Source organism: Primulina tabacum, chromosome 10, assembly GCF_025594145.1.
Source record: "Primulina tabacum isolate GXHZ01 chromosome 10, ASM2559414v2, whole genome shotgun sequence".
Classification (NCBI taxonomy): domain Eukaryota; kingdom Viridiplantae; phylum Streptophyta; class Magnoliopsida; order Lamiales; family Gesneriaceae; genus Primulina; species Primulina tabacum.
Genome location: NC_134559.1, coordinates 40,515,626 through 40,530,459, shown reverse-complemented (window position 1 = coordinate 40,530,459; position 14,834 = coordinate 40,515,626). Strand labels below are relative to the sequence as shown.

Below are 14,834 nucleotides of genomic sequence, written 5' to 3'. Positions count from 1 at the left end.
AATAGAAAAACACGAAAAGGGGTGCAACACGAGGACTTCCCAGGGGGTCACCCATCCTAGTACTGCTCTCGCCCAAGCACGCTTAACTTCGGAGTTCTGATGGGATCCGGTGCATTAGTGCTGGTATGATCGCACCCGACATTGAGTGGGATGTTTATTCTTATATCCCTCGAGTACGTGTGGAGCGGGCGGCGATGGACAACACGCGGCACTGCTCTCGCCCAATCATAACCATGAAGTTAAGCGTTCTGGCGCGATGGCAGAGCTAGGATGGGTGACCTCCCTGGGAAGACCTCGTGTCGCGACCGTTTACGTAAATTATGGATAAAACAGTCGAAATAATTGTTTTTAATGAGTTAACCGTCTCCGGAGTAATCTGCGTCATACCCTTCCGCACAGAACCGGCTCACGACAACAAAAATCGATAAATGTTCCCAGAAAATAGAAAAAAAAATAAGAAGAAGGAAATAACGAATGTAAAGCTATTATTATGCCTGGGATACGATAAAATGGAACCGGAATCGAATTTCGAACTTCCTAAGCGGATTTCTCGAGGAAACGAAAGCTTAACAGAAGCGGTAAATCGCAAATTAGAGGGTCTTAGAGAAGGAATTCGGCTAAAATCTCGTCAGCTCATTGCGTAGTAATGAGTCTCGTCCGTTTGCCCGTTTACAATCAAATTAGCCTACAATTTTGTCCAAATCCGGCAGTGCCCGAGCTACTTTCATTTCACATGTCTTATCTGGTCCCGATCGAGATTCAGATGATTTGAGCCGAAAATCGTCTGTCAACAAGTAATCAAAAATAGAAAAACACGAAAAGGGGTGCAACACGAGGACTTCCCAGGGGGTCACCCATCCTAGTACTGCTCTCGCCCAAGCACGCTTAACTTCGGAGTTCTGATGGGATCCGGTGCATTAGTGCTGGTATGATCGCACCCGACATTGAGTGGGATGTTTATTCTTATATCCCTCGAGTACGTGTGGAGCGGGCGGCGATGGACAACACGCGGCACTGCTCTCGCCCAATCATAACCATGAAGTTAAGCGTTCTGGCGCGATGGCAGAGCTAGGATGGGTGACCTCCCTGGGAAGACCTCGTGTCGCGATCGGTTACGTAAATTATGGATAAAACAGTCGAAATAATTGTTTTTAATGAGTTAACCGTCTCCGGAGTAATCTGCGTCATACCCTTCCGCACAGAACCGGCTCACGACAACAAAAATCGATAAATGTTCCCAGAAAATAGAAAAAAAATAAGAAGAAGGAAATAACGAATGTAAAGCTATTATTATGCCTGGGATACGATAAAATGGAACCGGAATCGAATTTCGAACTTCCTAAGCGGATTTCTCGATGAAACGAAAGCTTAACAGAAGCGTTAAATCGCAAATTAGAGGGTCTTAGAGAAGGAATTCGGCTAAAATCTCGTCAGCTCATTGCGTAGTAATGAGTCTCGTCCGTTTGCCCGTTTACAATCAAATTAGCCTACAATTTTGTCCAAATCCGGCAGTGCCCGAGCTACTTTCATTTCACATGTCTTATCTGGTCCCGATCGAGATTCAGATGATTTGAGCCGAAAATCGTCTGTCAACAAGTAATCAAAAATAGAAAAACACGAAAAGGGGTGCAACACGAGGACTTCCCAGGGGGTCACCCATCCTAGTACTGCTCTCGCCCAAGCACGCTTAACTTCGGAGTTCTGATGGGATCCGGTGCATTAGTGCTGGTATGATCGCACCCGACATTGAGTGGGATGTTTATTCTTATATCCCTCGAGTACGTGTGGAGCGGGCGGCGATGGACAACACGCGGCACTGCTCTCGCCCAATCATAACCATGAAGTTAAGCGTTCTGGCGCGATGGCAGAGCTAGGATGGGTGACCTCCCTGGGAAGACCTCGTGTCGCGACCGTTTACGTAAATTATGGATAAAACAGTCGAAATAATTGTTTTTAATGAGTTAACCGTCTCCGGAGTAATCTGCGTCATACCCTTCCGCACAGAACCGGCTCACGACAACAAAAATCGATAAATGTTCCCAGAAAATAGAAAAAAAAATAAGAAGAAGGAAATAACGAATGTAAAGCTATTATTATGCCTGGGATACGATAAAATGGAACCGGAATCGAATTTCGAACTTCCTAAGCGGATTTCTCGAGGAAACGAAAGCTTAACAGAAGCGGTAAATCGCAAATTAGAGGGTCTTAGAGAAGGAATTCGGCTAAAATCTCGTCAGCTCATTGCGTAGTAATGAGTCTCGTCCGTTTGCCCGTTTACAATCAAATTAGCCTACAATTTTGTCCAAATCCGGCAGTGCCCGAGCTACTTTCATTTCACATGTCTTATCTGGTCCCGATCGAGATTCAGATGATTTGAGCCGAAAATCGTCTGTCAACAAGTAATCAAAAATAGAAAAACACGAAAAGTGATGCAACACGAGGACTTCCCAGGGGTCAGCCATCCTAGTACTGCTCTCGCCCAAGCACGCTTAACTTCGGAGTTCTGATGGGATCCGGTGCATTAGTGCTGGTATGATCGCACCCGACATTGAGTGGGATGTTTATTCTTATATCCCTCGAGTACGTGTGGAGCGGGCGGCGATGGACAACACGCGGCACTGCTCTCGCCCAATCATAAACATGAAGTTAAGCGTTCTGGCGCGATGGCAGAGCTAGGATGGGTGACCTCCCTGGGAAGACCTCGTGTCGCGACCGTTTACGTAAATTATGGATAAAACAGTCAAAATAATTGTTTTTAATGAGTTAACCGTCTCCGGAGTAATCTGCGTCATACCCTTCCGCACAGAACCGGCTCACGACAACAAAAATCGATAAATGTTCCCAGAAAATAGAAAAAAAAATAAGAAGAAGGAAATAACGAATGTAAAGCTATTATTATGCCTGGGATACGATAAAATGGAACCGGAATCGAATTTCGAACTTCCTAAGCGGATTTCTCGAGGAAACGAAAGCTTAACAGAAGCGGTAAATCGCAAATTAGAGGGTCTTAGAAAAGGAATTCGGCTAAAATCTCGTCAGCTCATTGCGTAGTAATGAGTCTCGTCCGTTTGCCCGTTTACAATCAAATTAGCCTACAATTTTGTCCAAATCCGGCAGTGCCCGAGCTACTTTCATTTCACATGTCTTATCTGGTCCCGATCGAGATTCAGATGATTTGAGCCGAAAATCGTCTGTCAACAAGTAATCAAAAATAGAAAAACACGAAAAGGGGTGCAACACGAGGACTTCCCAGGGGGTCACCCATCCTAGTACTGCTCTCGCCCAAGCACGCTTAACTTCGGAGTTCTGATGGGATCCGGTGCATTAGTGCTGGTATGATCGCACCCTGACATTGAGTGGGATGTTTATTCTTACATCCCTCGAGTACGTGTGGAGCGGGCGGCGATGGACAACACGCGGCACTGCTCTCGCCCAATCATAACCATGAAGTTAAGCGTTCTGGCACGATGGCAGAGCTAGGATGGGTGACCTCCCTGGGAAGACCTCGTGTCGCGACCGTTTACGTAAATTATGGATAAAACAGTCGAAATAATTGTTTTTAATTGAGTTAACCGTCTCCGGAGTAATCTGCGTCATACCCTTCCGCACAGAACCGGCTCACGACAACAAAAATCGATAAATGTTCCCAGAAAATAGAAAAAAAAATAAGAAGAAGGAAATAACGAATGTAAAGCTATTATTATGCCTGGGATACGATAAAATGGAACCGGAATCGAATTTCGAACTTCCTAAGCGGATTTCTCGAGGAAACGAAAGCTTAACAGAAGCGGTAAATCGCAAATTAGAGGGTCTTAGAGAAGGAATTCGGCTAAAATCTCGTCAGCTCATTGCGTAGTAATGAGTCTCGTCCGTTTGCCCGTTTACAATCAAATTAGCCTACAATTTTGTCCAAATCCGGCAGTGCCCGAGCTACTTTCATTTCACATGTCTTATCTGGTCCCGATCGAGATTCAGATGATTTGAGCCGAAAATCGTCTGTCAACAAGTAATCAAAAATAGAAAAACACGAAAAAGGGTGCAACACGAGGACTTCCCAGGGGGTCACCCACCCTAGTACTGCTCTCGCCCAAGCACGCTTAACTTCGGAGTTCTGATGGGATCCGGTGCATTAGTGCTGGTATGATCGCACCCGACATTGAGTGGGATGTTTATTCTTATATCCCTCGAGTACGTGTGGAGCGGGCGGCGATGGACAACACGCGGCACTGCTCTCGCCCAATCATAACCATGAAGTTAAGCGTTCTGGCGCGATGGCAGAGCTAGGATGGGTGACCTCCCTGGGAAGACCTCGTGTCGCGATCGTTTACGTGAATTATGGATAAAACAGTTGAATTAATTGTTTTTAATGTGTTAACCTTCTCCGGAGTAATCTGCGTCATACCCTTCCGCACAGAACCGGCTCACGACAACAAAAATCGATAAACGTTCCCAGAAAATAGAAAAAAAAATAAGAAGAAGGAAATAACGAATGTAAAGCTATTATTATGCCTGGGATACGATAAAATGGAACCGGAATCGAATTTCGAACTTCCTAAGCGGATTTCTCGAGGAAACGAAAGCTTAATAGAAGCGGTAAATCGCAAATTAGAGGGTCTTAGAGAAGAATTCGGCTAAAATCTCGTCAGCTCATTGCGTAGTAATGATTCTCGTCCGTTGCCCGTTTACAATCAAATTAGCCCACAATTTTGTCCAAATCCGGCAGTGCCCGAGCTACTTTCATTTCACATGTCTTATCTGGTCCCGATCGAGATTCAGATGATTTGAGCCGAAAATCGTCTGTCAACAAGTAATCAAAAATAGAAAAACACGAAAAGGGGTGAAACACGAGGACAACCTAGGGGTAAATAACGATGTAAAGCTATTATTATGCCTGGGATACGATAAAATGGAACTGGAATCGAATTTCGAACTTCCTAAGCGGATTTCTCGAGGAAGCGAAAGCTTAACAGAAGCGGTAAATCGCAAATTAGAGGGTTTAGAGAAGGAATTCGTCTAAAATCTCGTCAGCTCATTGCGTAGTAATGAGTCTCGTCCGTTTACCCGTTTACAATCAAATTAGCCTACAATTTTGTCCAAATCCGGCAGTGCCCGAGCTACTATCATTTCACATGTCTTATCTGGTCCCGATCGAGATTCAGATGATTTGAGCCGAAAATCGTTTGTCAACAAGTAATCAAAAATACAAAAACACGATAAAGGGTGCAACACGAGGACTTTCCAGGGGGTCACCCATCCTAGTACTGCTCTTGCCCAAGCACGCTTAACTTCGGAGTTCTGTTGAGATCCGGTGCATTAGTGCTGGTATGATCGCACCCGACATTGAGTGGGATGTTTATTCTAATATCCCTCGAGTACGTGTGGAGCGGGCGGCGATGGACAACACGCGGCACTGCTCTCGCCCAATCATAACCATGAAGTTAAGCGTTCTGGCGCGATGGCAGAGCTAGGATGGGTGACCTCCCTGGAGAGACCTCATGCCGCGACCGGTTACGTAAATTATGGTTAAAACAGTCGAAATAATTGTTTTTAATGAGTTAACCGTCTCCGGAGTAATCTGCGTCATACCCATCCACACAGAACCGGCTCACGACAACAAAAATCGATAAATGTTCCCAGAAAATAGAAAAAAAAATAAGAAGAAGGAAATAACGAATGTAAAGCTATTATTATGCTTGGTATACGATAAAATGGAACCGGAATCGAATTTCGAACTTCCTAAGAGGATTTCTCGAGGAAACGAAAGCTTAAGAGAAGAGGTAAATCGCAAATTAGAGGGTCTTAGAGAAGGATTTCGGCTAAAATCTCGTCAGCTCATTGCGTAGTAATGTGTCTCGTCCGTTTGCCCGTTTACAATCAAATTAGCCTACAATTTTGTCCAAATCCGGCAGTGCCCGAGCTACTTTCATTTCACATGTCTTATCTGGTCTCGATCGAGATTCAGATGATTTGAGCCGAAAATCGTCTGTCAACAAGTAATCAAAAATAGAAAAACAAGAAAAAGGGTGCAACACGAGGACTTCCCAGGAGGTCACCGATCCTAGTACTGCTCTCGTCCAAGCACGCTTAACTTCGGAGTTCTGATGGGATCCATGGCATTAGTGCTGGTATGATCGCACCCGACATTGAGTGGGATGTTTATTCTTATATCCCTCGAGTACGTGTGGAGCAGGCGGCGATGGACAACACGCGGCACTGCTCTCGCCCAATCATAACCATGAAGTTAAGCGTTCTTGCGCGATGGCAGAGCTAGGATGGGTGTCCTCCCTGGGAAGACCTCGTGTCGCGACCGTTTACGTAAATTATGGATAAAACAGTCGAAATAACTGTTTTTAATGAGTTAACCGTCTCTGGAGTAATCTGCGTCATACCCTTCCGCACAGAACCGGCTCACGACAACAAAAATCGATAAATGTTCCCAGAAATTAGAAAAAAAAATAAGAAGAAGAAAATAACGAATGTAAAGCTATTATTATGCCTGAGATACGATAAAATGGAACCGGAATCGAATTTCGAACTTCCTAAGCGGATTTCTCGAGGAAACGAAAGCTTAACAGAAGCGGTAAATCGCAAAATAAAGGGTCTTAGAGAAGGAATTCGGCTAAAATCTCGTCAGCTCATTGCGTAGTAATGAGTCTCGTCCGTTTGCCCGTTTACAATCAAATTAGCCTACAATTTTGTCCAAATCCGGCAGTGCCCGAGCTACTTTCATTTCACATGTCTTATCTGGTCCCGATCGAGATTCAGATGATTTGAGCCGAAAATCGTCTGTCAACAAGTAATCAAAAATAGAAAAACACGAAAAGGGGTGCAACACGAGGACTTCCCTGGGGGTCACCCATCCTAGTACTGCTCTACGCCCAAGCACGCTTAACTTCGGAAGTTCTGATGGGATCCGGTGTATTAGTGCTGGTATGATCGCACCCGACATTGAGTGGGATGTTTATTCTTATATCCCTCGAGTACGTGTGGAGCGGGCGGCGATGGACAACACGCGGCACTGCTCTCGCCCAATCATAACCATGAAGTTAAGCGTTCTGGCGCGATGGTAGAGCTAGGATGGGTGACCTCCCTGGGAAGACCTCGTGTCGCGATCGTTTACGTAAATTATGGATAAAACAGTCGAAATAATTGTTTTTAATGAGTTAACCGTCTCCGGAGTAATCTGCGTCATACCCTTCCGCACAGAACCGGCTCACGACAACAAAAATCGATAAACGTTCCCAGAAAATAGAAAAAAAAATAAGAAGAAGGAAATAACGAATGTAAAGCTATTATTATGTCTGGGATACGATAAAATGGAACCGGAATCGAATTTCGAACTTCCTAAGCGGATTTCTCGAGGAAACGAAAGCTTAACAGAAGCGGTAAATAGCAAATTAGAGGGTCTTAGAGAAGGAATTCGGCTAAAATCTCGTCAGCTCATTGCGTAGTAATGAGTCTCGTCCGTTTGCCCGTTTACAATCAAATTAGCCTACAATTTTGTCCAAATCCGGCAGTGCCCGAGCTACTTTCATTTCACATGTCTTATCTGGTCCCGATCGAGATTCAGATGATTTGAACCGAAAATCGTCTGTCAACAAGTAATCAAAAATAGAAAAACACGAAAAAGGGTGCAACACGAGGACTTTCCAGGGGGTCACCCATCCTAGTACTGCTCTCGCCCAAGCACGCTTAACTTCGGAGTTCTGTTGGGATCCGGTGCATTAGTGCTGGTATGATCGCACCCGACATTGAGTGGGATGTTTATTCTTATATCCCTCGAGTACGTGTGGAGCGGGCGGCGATGGACAACACGCGGCACTGCTTTCGCCCCATCATAACCATGAAGTTAAGCGTTCTGGCGTGATGGCAGAGCTAGGATGGCTGACCTCCCTGGGAAGACCTCGTGTCGCGACCGGTTACGTAAATTATGGTTAAAACAGTCGAAATAATTGTTTTTAATGAGTTAACCGTCTCCGGAGTAATCTGCGTCATACCCATCCGCACAGAACCGGCTCACGACAACAAAAATCGATAAATGTTCCCAGAAAATAGAAAAAAAGATAAGAAGAAGGAAATAACGAATGTAAAGCTATTATTATGCTTGGGATACGATAAAATGGAACCGGAATCGAATTTCGAACTTCCTAAGCGGATTTCTCGAGGAAACGAAAGCTTAAGAGAAGAGGTAATCGCAAATTAGAGGGTCTTAGAGAAGGATTTCGTCTAAAATCTCGTCAGCTCATTGCGTAGTAATGTGTCTCCTCCGTTTGCCCGTTTACAATCAAATTAGCCTACAATTTTGTCCAAATCTGGCAGTGTCCGAGCTACTTTCATTTCACATGTCTTATCTAGTCTCGATCGAGATTCAGATGATTTGAGCCGAAAATCGTCTGTCAACAAGTAATCAAAAATAGAAAAACAAGAAAAGGGGTGCAACACGAGGACTTCCCAGAAGGTCACCGATCCTAGTACTGCTCTCGTCCAAGCACGCTTAACTTCGGAGTTCTGATGGGATCCATGGCATTAGTGCTGGTATGATCGCACCCGACATTGAGTGGGATGTTTATTCTTATATCCCTCGAGTACGTGTGGAGCAAGCGGCGATGGACAACACGCGACACTGCTCTCGCCCAATCATAACCATGAAGTTAAGCGTTCTGGCGCGATGGCAGAGCTAGGATGGGTGACCTCCCTGGGAAGACCTCGTGTCGCGACCGGTTACGTAAATTATGGTTAAACCAGTCGAAATAATTGTTTTTAATGAGTTAACCGTCTCCGGAGTAATCTGCGTCATACCCTTCCGCACAGAACCGGCTCACGACAACAAAAATCGATAAATGTTCCCCGAAAATAGAAAAAAAATAAGAAGAAGGAAATAACGAATGTAAAGCTATTATTATGCCTGGGATACGATAAAATGGAACCGGAATCGAATTTCGAACTTCCTAAGCGGATTTCTCGAGGAAACAAAAGCTTAAGAGAAGAGGTAAATCGCAAATTAGAGGGTCTTAGAGAAGGATTTCGGCTAAAATCTCGTCAGCTCATTGCGTAGAAATGTGTCTCGTCCGTTTGCCCGTTTACAATCAAATTAGCCTACAATTTTGTCCAAATCCGGCAGTGCCCGAGCTACTTTCATTTCACATGTCTTATCTGGTCCCAATCGAGATTCAGATTATTTGAGCCGAAAATCGTCTGTCAACAAGTAATCAAAAATAGAAAAACACGAAAAGGGGTGCAACACGAGGACTTCCCAGGAGGTAAGCCATCCTAGTACTGCTCTCGCCCAAGCACGCTTAACTTCGGAGTTCTAATGGGATCCGGTGGATTAGTGCTGGTATGATCGCACCTGACATTGAGTGGGATGTTTATTCTTATATCTCTCGAGTACGTGTGGAGCGGGCGGCGATGGACAACACGCGGCACTGCTCTCGCCCAATCATAACCAGGAAGTTAAGCGTTCTGGCGCGATTGCAGAGCTAGGATGGGTGACCTCCCTGGGAAGACCTCGTGTCGCGACCGTTTACGTAAATTATAGATAAAACAGTCGAAATAATTGTTTTTAATGAGTTAACCGTCTCCGGAGTAATCTGCGTCATACCCTTCCGCACAGAACCGGGTCACGACAACAAAAATCGATAAATGTTCGAAGAAAATAGAAAAAAAATAAGAAGAAGGAAATAACGAATGTAAAGCTATTATTATGCCTGGGATACGATAAAATGGAACCGGAATCGAATTTCGAACTTCCTAAGCGGATTTCTCGAGGAAACGAAAGCTTAACAGAAGCGGTAAATCGCAAATTAGAGGGTCTTAGAGAAGGAATTCGGCTTAAATCTCGTCAGCTCATTGCGTAGTAATGAGTCCCGTCCGTTTGCCCGTTTACAATCAAATTAGCCTACAATTTTGTCCAAATCTGGCAGTGCCCGAGCTACTTTCATTTCACATGTCTTATCTGGTCCCGATCGAGATTCAGATGATTTGAGCCGAAAATCGTCTGTCAACAAGTAATCAAAAATAGAAAAACCCGAAAAGGGTGCAACACGAGGAGACTTCCCAGGGGGTCACCCATCCTAGTACTGCTCTCGCCCAAGCACGCTTGACTTCGGAGTTCTGATGGGATCCGGTGCATTAGTGCTGGTATGATCGCACCCGACATTGAGTGGGATGTTTATTCTTATATCCCTCAAGTACGTGTGGAGCAGGTGGCGCTGGACAACACGCGGCACTGCTCTCGCCCAATCATAACCACGAAGTTAAGCATTCTGGCTCGATGGCAGAGGTAGGATGGGTGACCTCCCTGGGAAGACCTCGTGTCACGATCGTTTACGTAAATTATGGATAAAACAGTCGAAAAAATTGTTTTTAATTAGTTAACCATCTCCGGAGTAATCTGCGTCATACCCTTCCGCACAGAACCGGCGCACGACAACAAAAATCGATAAATGTTCCCAGAAAATAGAAAAAAAATATAAGAAGAAGGAATCAACGAATGTAAAGCTATTATTATGCCTGGGATACGATAAAATGGAACCGGAATCGAATTTCGAACTTCCTAAGCGGATTTCTCGAGGAAACGAAAGCTTAACAGAAGCGGTAAATCGCAAATTAGAGGGTCTTAGAGAAGGAATTCGGCTAAAATCTCGTCAGCTCATTGCGTAGTAATGAGTCTCGTCCGTTTGCCCGTTTACAATCAAATTAGCCTACAATTTTGTCCAAATCCGGCAGTGCCCGAGCTACTTTCATTTCACATGTCTTATCTGGTCCCGATCGAGATTCAGATGATTTGAGCCGAAAATCGTCTGTCAACAAGTAATCAAAAATAGAAAAACCCGAAAAGGGGTGCAACACGAGGACTTCCCAGGAGGTCACCCATCCTAGTACTGCTCTCGCCCAAGCACGCTTGACTTCGGAGTTCTGATGGGATCCTGTGCATTAGTGCTGGTATGATCGCACCCGACATTGAGTGGGATGTTTATTCTTATATCCCTCGAGTACGTGTGGAGCGGGCGGCGATGGACAACACGCGGCACTGCTCTCGCCCAATCATAACCACGAAGTTAAGCGTTCTGGCGCGATGGCAGAGGTAGTATGGGTGACCTCCCTGGGAAGACCTCGTGTCGCGATCGTTTACGTAAATTATGGATAAAACAGTCGAAATAATTGTTTTAAATTAGTTAACCGTCTCCGGAGTAATCTGCGTCATACCCTTCCGCACAGAACCGGCTCACGACAACAAAAATCGATAAATGTTCCCAGAAAATAGAAAAAAAAATAAGAAGAAGGAATCAACGAATGTAAAGCTATTATTATACCTGGGATATGATAAAATGGAACCGGAATCGAATTTGGAACTTTCTAAGCGGATTTCTCGAGGAAACGAAAGCTTAACAGAAGCGTTTAATCGCAAATTAGAGGGTCTTAGAGAAGGAATTCGGCAAAAATCTCGTCAGCTCATTGCGTAGTAATGAGTCTCGTCCGTTTGCCCGTTTACAATCAAATTAGCCTACAATTTTGTCCAAATCCGACAGTGCCCGAGCTACTTTCATTTCACATGTCTTATCTGGTCCCGATCGAGATTCAGATGATTTGAGCCGAAAATCGTCTGTCAACAAGTAATCAAAAATAGAAAAACCCGAAAAGGGGTGCAACACGAGGACTTCCCAGGAGGTCACCCATCCTAGTACTGCTCTCGCCCAAGCACGCTTGACTTCGGAGTTCTGATGGGATCCTGTGCATTAGTGCTGGTATGATCGCACCCGACATTGAGTGGGATGTTTATTCTTATATCCCTCGAGTACGTGTGGAGCGGGCGGCGATGGACAACACGCGGCACTGCTCTCGCCCAATCATAACCACGAAGTTAAGCGTTCTGGCGCGATGGCAGAGGTAGGATGGGTGACCTCCCTGGGAAGACCTCGTGTCGCGATCGTTTACGTAAATTATGGATAAAACAGTCGAAATAATTGTTTTTAATTAGTTAACCATCTCCGGAGTAATCTGCGTCATACCCTTCCGCACAGAACCGGCGCACGACAACAAAAATCGATAAATGTTCCCAGAAAATAGAAAAAAAATAAGAAGAAGGAAATAACGAATGTAAAGCTATTATTATGCCTGGGATACGATAAAATGGAACCGGAATCGAATTTCGAACTTCCTAAGCGGATTTCTCGAGGAAACGAAAGCTTAACAGAAGCGGTAAATCGCAAATTAGAGGGTCTTAGAGAAGGAATTCGGCTAAAATCTCGTCAGCTCATTGCGTAGTAATGAGTCTCGTCCGTTTGCCCGTTTACAATCAAATTAGCCTACAATTTTGTCCAAATCCGACAGTGCCCGAGCTACTTTCATTTCACATGTCTTATCTGGTCCCGATCGAGATTCAGATGATTTGAGCCGAAAATCGTCTGTCAACAAGTAATCAAAAATAGAAAAACCCGAAAAGGGGTGCAACACGAGGACTTCCCAGGAGGTCACCCATCCTAGTACTGCTCTCTCCAAGCACGCTTAACTTCGGAGTTCTGATGGGATCATGTGCATTAGTGCTGGTATGATCGCACCCGACATTGAGTGGGATGTTTATTCTTATATCCCTCGAGTACGTGTGGAGCGGGCGGCGATGGACAACACGCGGCACTGCTCTCGCCCAATCATAACCACGAAGTTAAGCGTTCTGGCGCGATGGCAGAGGTAGGATGGGTGACCTCCCTGGGAAGACCTCGTGTCGCGATCGTTTACGTAAATTATGGATAAAACAGTCGAAATAATTGTTTTTAATTAGTTAAACATCTCCGGAGTAATCTGCGTCATACCCTTCCGCACAGAACCGGCTCACGACAACAAAAATCGATAAATGTTCCCAGAAAATAGAAAAAAAATAAGAAGAAGGAAATAACGAATGTAAAGCTATTATTATGCCTGGGACTACGATAAAATGGAACCGGAATCGAATTTCGAACTTCCTAAGCGGATTTCTCGAGGAAACGAAAGCTTAACAGAAGCGGTAAATCGCAAATTAGAGGGTCTTAGAGAAGGAATTCGGCTAAAATCTCGTCAGCTCATTGCGTAGTAATGAGTCTCGTCCGTTTGCCCGTTTACAATCAAATTAGCCTACAATTTTGTCCAAATCCGGCAGTGCCCGAGCTACTTTCATTTCACATGTCTTATCTGGTCCCGATCGAGATTCAGATGATTTGAGCCGAAAATCGTCTGTCAACAAGTAATCAAAAATAGAAAAACACGAAAAAGGGTGCAACACGAGGACTTCTCAGGGGGTCACCCATCCTAGTACTGCTCTCGCCCAAGCACGCTTAACTTCGGAGTTCTGATGGGATCCGGTGCATTAGTGCTGGTATGATCGCACCCGACATTGAGTGGGATGTTTATTCTTATATCCCTCGAGTACGTGTGGAGCGGGCGGCGATGGACAACACGCGGCACTGCTCTCGCCCAATCATAACCACTGAAGTTAAGCGTTCTGGCGCGATGGCAGAGGTAGGATGGGTGACCTCCCTGGGAAGACCTCGTGTCGCGATCGTTTACGTAAATTATGGATAAAACAGTCGAAATAATTGTTTTTAATGAGTTAACCGTCTCCGGAGTAATCTGCGTCATACCCTTCCGCACAGAACCGGCTCACGACAACAAAAATCGATAAATGTTCCCAGAAAATAGAAAAAAAAATAAGAAGAAGGAAATAACGAATGTAAAGCTATTATTATGCCTGGGATACGATAAAATGGAACCGGAATCGAATTTCGAACTTCCTAAGCGGATTTCTCGATGAAATGAAAGCTTAACAGAAGCGGTAAATCGCAAATTAGAGGGTCTTAGAGAAGGAATTCGGCTTAAATCTCGTCAGCTCATTGCGTAGTAATGAGTCTCGTCCGTTTGCCCGTTTACAATCAAATTAGCCTACAATTTTGTCCAAATCCGGCAGTGCCCGAGCTACTTTCATTTCACATGTCTTATCTGGTCCCGATCGAGATTCAGATGATTTGAGCCGAAATCGTCTGTCAACAAGTAATCAAAAATAGAAAAACACGAAAAAGGGTGCAACACGAGGACTTCTCAGGGTGTCACCCATCCTAGTACTGCTCTCGCCAAGCACGCTAACTTCAGGAGTTCTGATGGGATCCGGTGCATTAGTGCTGGTATGATCGCACCCGACATTGAGTGGGATGTTTATTCTTATATCCCTCGAGTACGTGTGGATGCGGGCGGCGATGGACAACACGCTGGCACTGCTCTTCGCCCAATCATAACATGAAGTTAAGCGTTCTGGCGCGATGGCAGAGGTAGTATGGGTGACCTCCTGGGCAGACCTCGTGTCGCGACCGTTTACATTAAATTAGGATTTAAAACAGTCGAAATAATTGGTTTTAATAGTAAGCCTGTTTACTCGAAGTAATCATTGCGTCATCTCCTTCGCACAGAACGGGTCACCCGACAACAAAATCGATAAATGTTCGAAAGAAAAAAGAAAAAAAATACGAAGAAGGAAATAACGAATGTTAAAGCTATTATTATGCCTGGGATAAGATAAAATGGACCAGAAATCGATTCGAACTTCCTCAAGAGGATTTTCCCGATGAAATGAAGCTAACAGAATGGTAAATCGCAAATAGCGGGTCTTATAGAATGAATTCGGTCTAAATCTCGTCAGCTCGCATTGCGTAGTAATGAGTCTCGTCCGTTTGCCGTTTACAATCAAAATTAGCTACAATTGTCCAAATCCGGCATGTTGCCCGAGCGAGCACTTGCATTTTCCCATGTCTTATCTGGTCCCGATCGAGATTCGATGATTTGAGCCGAAAATCGTCTGTCAACAAGTA

General features: G+C 44.7%; 17 non-coding genes and 1 pseudogene across 17 annotated transcripts; all 18 read right to left on the bottom strand.

Moving 5' to 3' along the window:
- Positions 1-18: 18 nt before the first annotated feature.
- On the bottom strand, positions 19-137 carry LOC142512947 (5S ribosomal RNA). Its single transcript, XR_012808920.1, has one exon. It is a non-coding gene; the product is annotated as a 5S ribosomal RNA (ribosomal RNA).
- A 684-nt stretch (positions 138-821) lies between these two features.
- Positions 822-940, bottom strand: LOC142512935 (5S ribosomal RNA). The gene has a single exon (XR_012808909.1). It is a non-coding gene; the product is annotated as a 5S ribosomal RNA (ribosomal RNA).
- Positions 941-1,623: 683 nt separating this feature from the next.
- On the bottom strand, positions 1,624-1,742 carry LOC142512924 (5S ribosomal RNA). Its single transcript, XR_012808898.1, has one exon. It is a non-coding gene; the product is annotated as a 5S ribosomal RNA (ribosomal RNA).
- A 684-nt stretch (positions 1,743-2,426) lies between these two features.
- On the bottom strand, positions 2,427-2,544 carry LOC142515831 (5S ribosomal RNA). Its single transcript, XR_012811655.1, has one exon. It is a non-coding gene; the product is annotated as a 5S ribosomal RNA (ribosomal RNA).
- Positions 2,545-3,228: 684 nt separating this feature from the next.
- LOC142512905 (5S ribosomal RNA) lies at positions 3,229-3,347 on the bottom strand. The gene has a single exon (XR_012808887.1). It is a non-coding gene; the product is annotated as a 5S ribosomal RNA (ribosomal RNA).
- Positions 3,348-4,033: 686 nt separating this feature from the next.
- LOC142507006 (5S ribosomal RNA) lies at positions 4,034-4,152 on the bottom strand. The gene has a single exon (XR_012805275.1). It is a non-coding gene; the product is annotated as a 5S ribosomal RNA (ribosomal RNA).
- A 1,065-nt stretch (positions 4,153-5,217) lies between these two features.
- Positions 5,218-5,336, bottom strand: LOC142515732 (5S ribosomal RNA). The gene has a single exon (XR_012811561.1). It is a non-coding gene; the product is annotated as a 5S ribosomal RNA (ribosomal RNA).
- A 684-nt stretch (positions 5,337-6,020) lies between these two features.
- Positions 6,021-6,139, bottom strand: LOC142506707 (5S ribosomal RNA). Its single transcript, XR_012804989.1, has one exon. It is a non-coding gene; the product is annotated as a 5S ribosomal RNA (ribosomal RNA).
- A 684-nt stretch (positions 6,140-6,823) lies between these two features.
- LOC142517509 (5S ribosomal RNA) lies at positions 6,824-6,944 on the bottom strand. Its single transcript, XR_012813251.1, has one exon. It is a non-coding gene; the product is annotated as a 5S ribosomal RNA (ribosomal RNA).
- A 684-nt stretch (positions 6,945-7,628) lies between these two features.
- On the bottom strand, positions 7,629-7,747 carry LOC142513585 (5S ribosomal RNA). Its single transcript, XR_012809524.1, has one exon. It is a non-coding gene; the product is annotated as a 5S ribosomal RNA (ribosomal RNA).
- A 683-nt stretch (positions 7,748-8,430) lies between these two features.
- Positions 8,431-8,549, bottom strand: LOC142507010 (5S ribosomal RNA). The gene has a single exon (XR_012805278.1). It is a non-coding gene; the product is annotated as a 5S ribosomal RNA (ribosomal RNA).
- Positions 8,550-9,232: 683 nt separating this feature from the next.
- Positions 9,233-9,351, bottom strand: LOC142514762 (5S ribosomal RNA). Its single transcript, XR_012810639.1, has one exon. It is a non-coding gene; the product is annotated as a 5S ribosomal RNA (ribosomal RNA).
- A 682-nt stretch (positions 9,352-10,033) lies between these two features.
- On the bottom strand, positions 10,034-10,154 carry LOC142514029 (5S ribosomal RNA). Its single transcript, XR_012809944.1, has one exon. It is a non-coding gene; the product is annotated as a 5S ribosomal RNA (ribosomal RNA).
- Positions 10,155-10,839: 685 nt separating this feature from the next.
- Positions 10,840-10,958, bottom strand: LOC142512914 (5S ribosomal RNA). Its single transcript, XR_012808889.1, has one exon. It is a non-coding gene; the product is annotated as a 5S ribosomal RNA (ribosomal RNA).
- Positions 10,959-11,642: 684 nt separating this feature from the next.
- On the bottom strand, positions 11,643-11,761 carry LOC142512912 (5S ribosomal RNA). Its single transcript, XR_012808888.1, has one exon. It is a non-coding gene; the product is annotated as a 5S ribosomal RNA (ribosomal RNA).
- A 683-nt stretch (positions 11,762-12,444) lies between these two features.
- Positions 12,445-12,562, bottom strand: LOC142508739 (5S ribosomal RNA). The gene has a single exon (XR_012806942.1). It is a non-coding gene; the product is annotated as a 5S ribosomal RNA (ribosomal RNA).
- Positions 12,563-13,246: 684 nt separating this feature from the next.
- LOC142507099 (5S ribosomal RNA) lies at positions 13,247-13,365 on the bottom strand. The gene has a single exon (XR_012805364.1). It is a non-coding gene; the product is annotated as a 5S ribosomal RNA (ribosomal RNA).
- Positions 13,366-14,049: 684 nt separating this feature from the next.
- On the bottom strand, positions 14,050-14,167 carry LOC142511913 (5S ribosomal RNA; annotated as a pseudogene).
- Between the last annotated feature and the right edge of the window lie 667 nt (positions 14,168-14,834).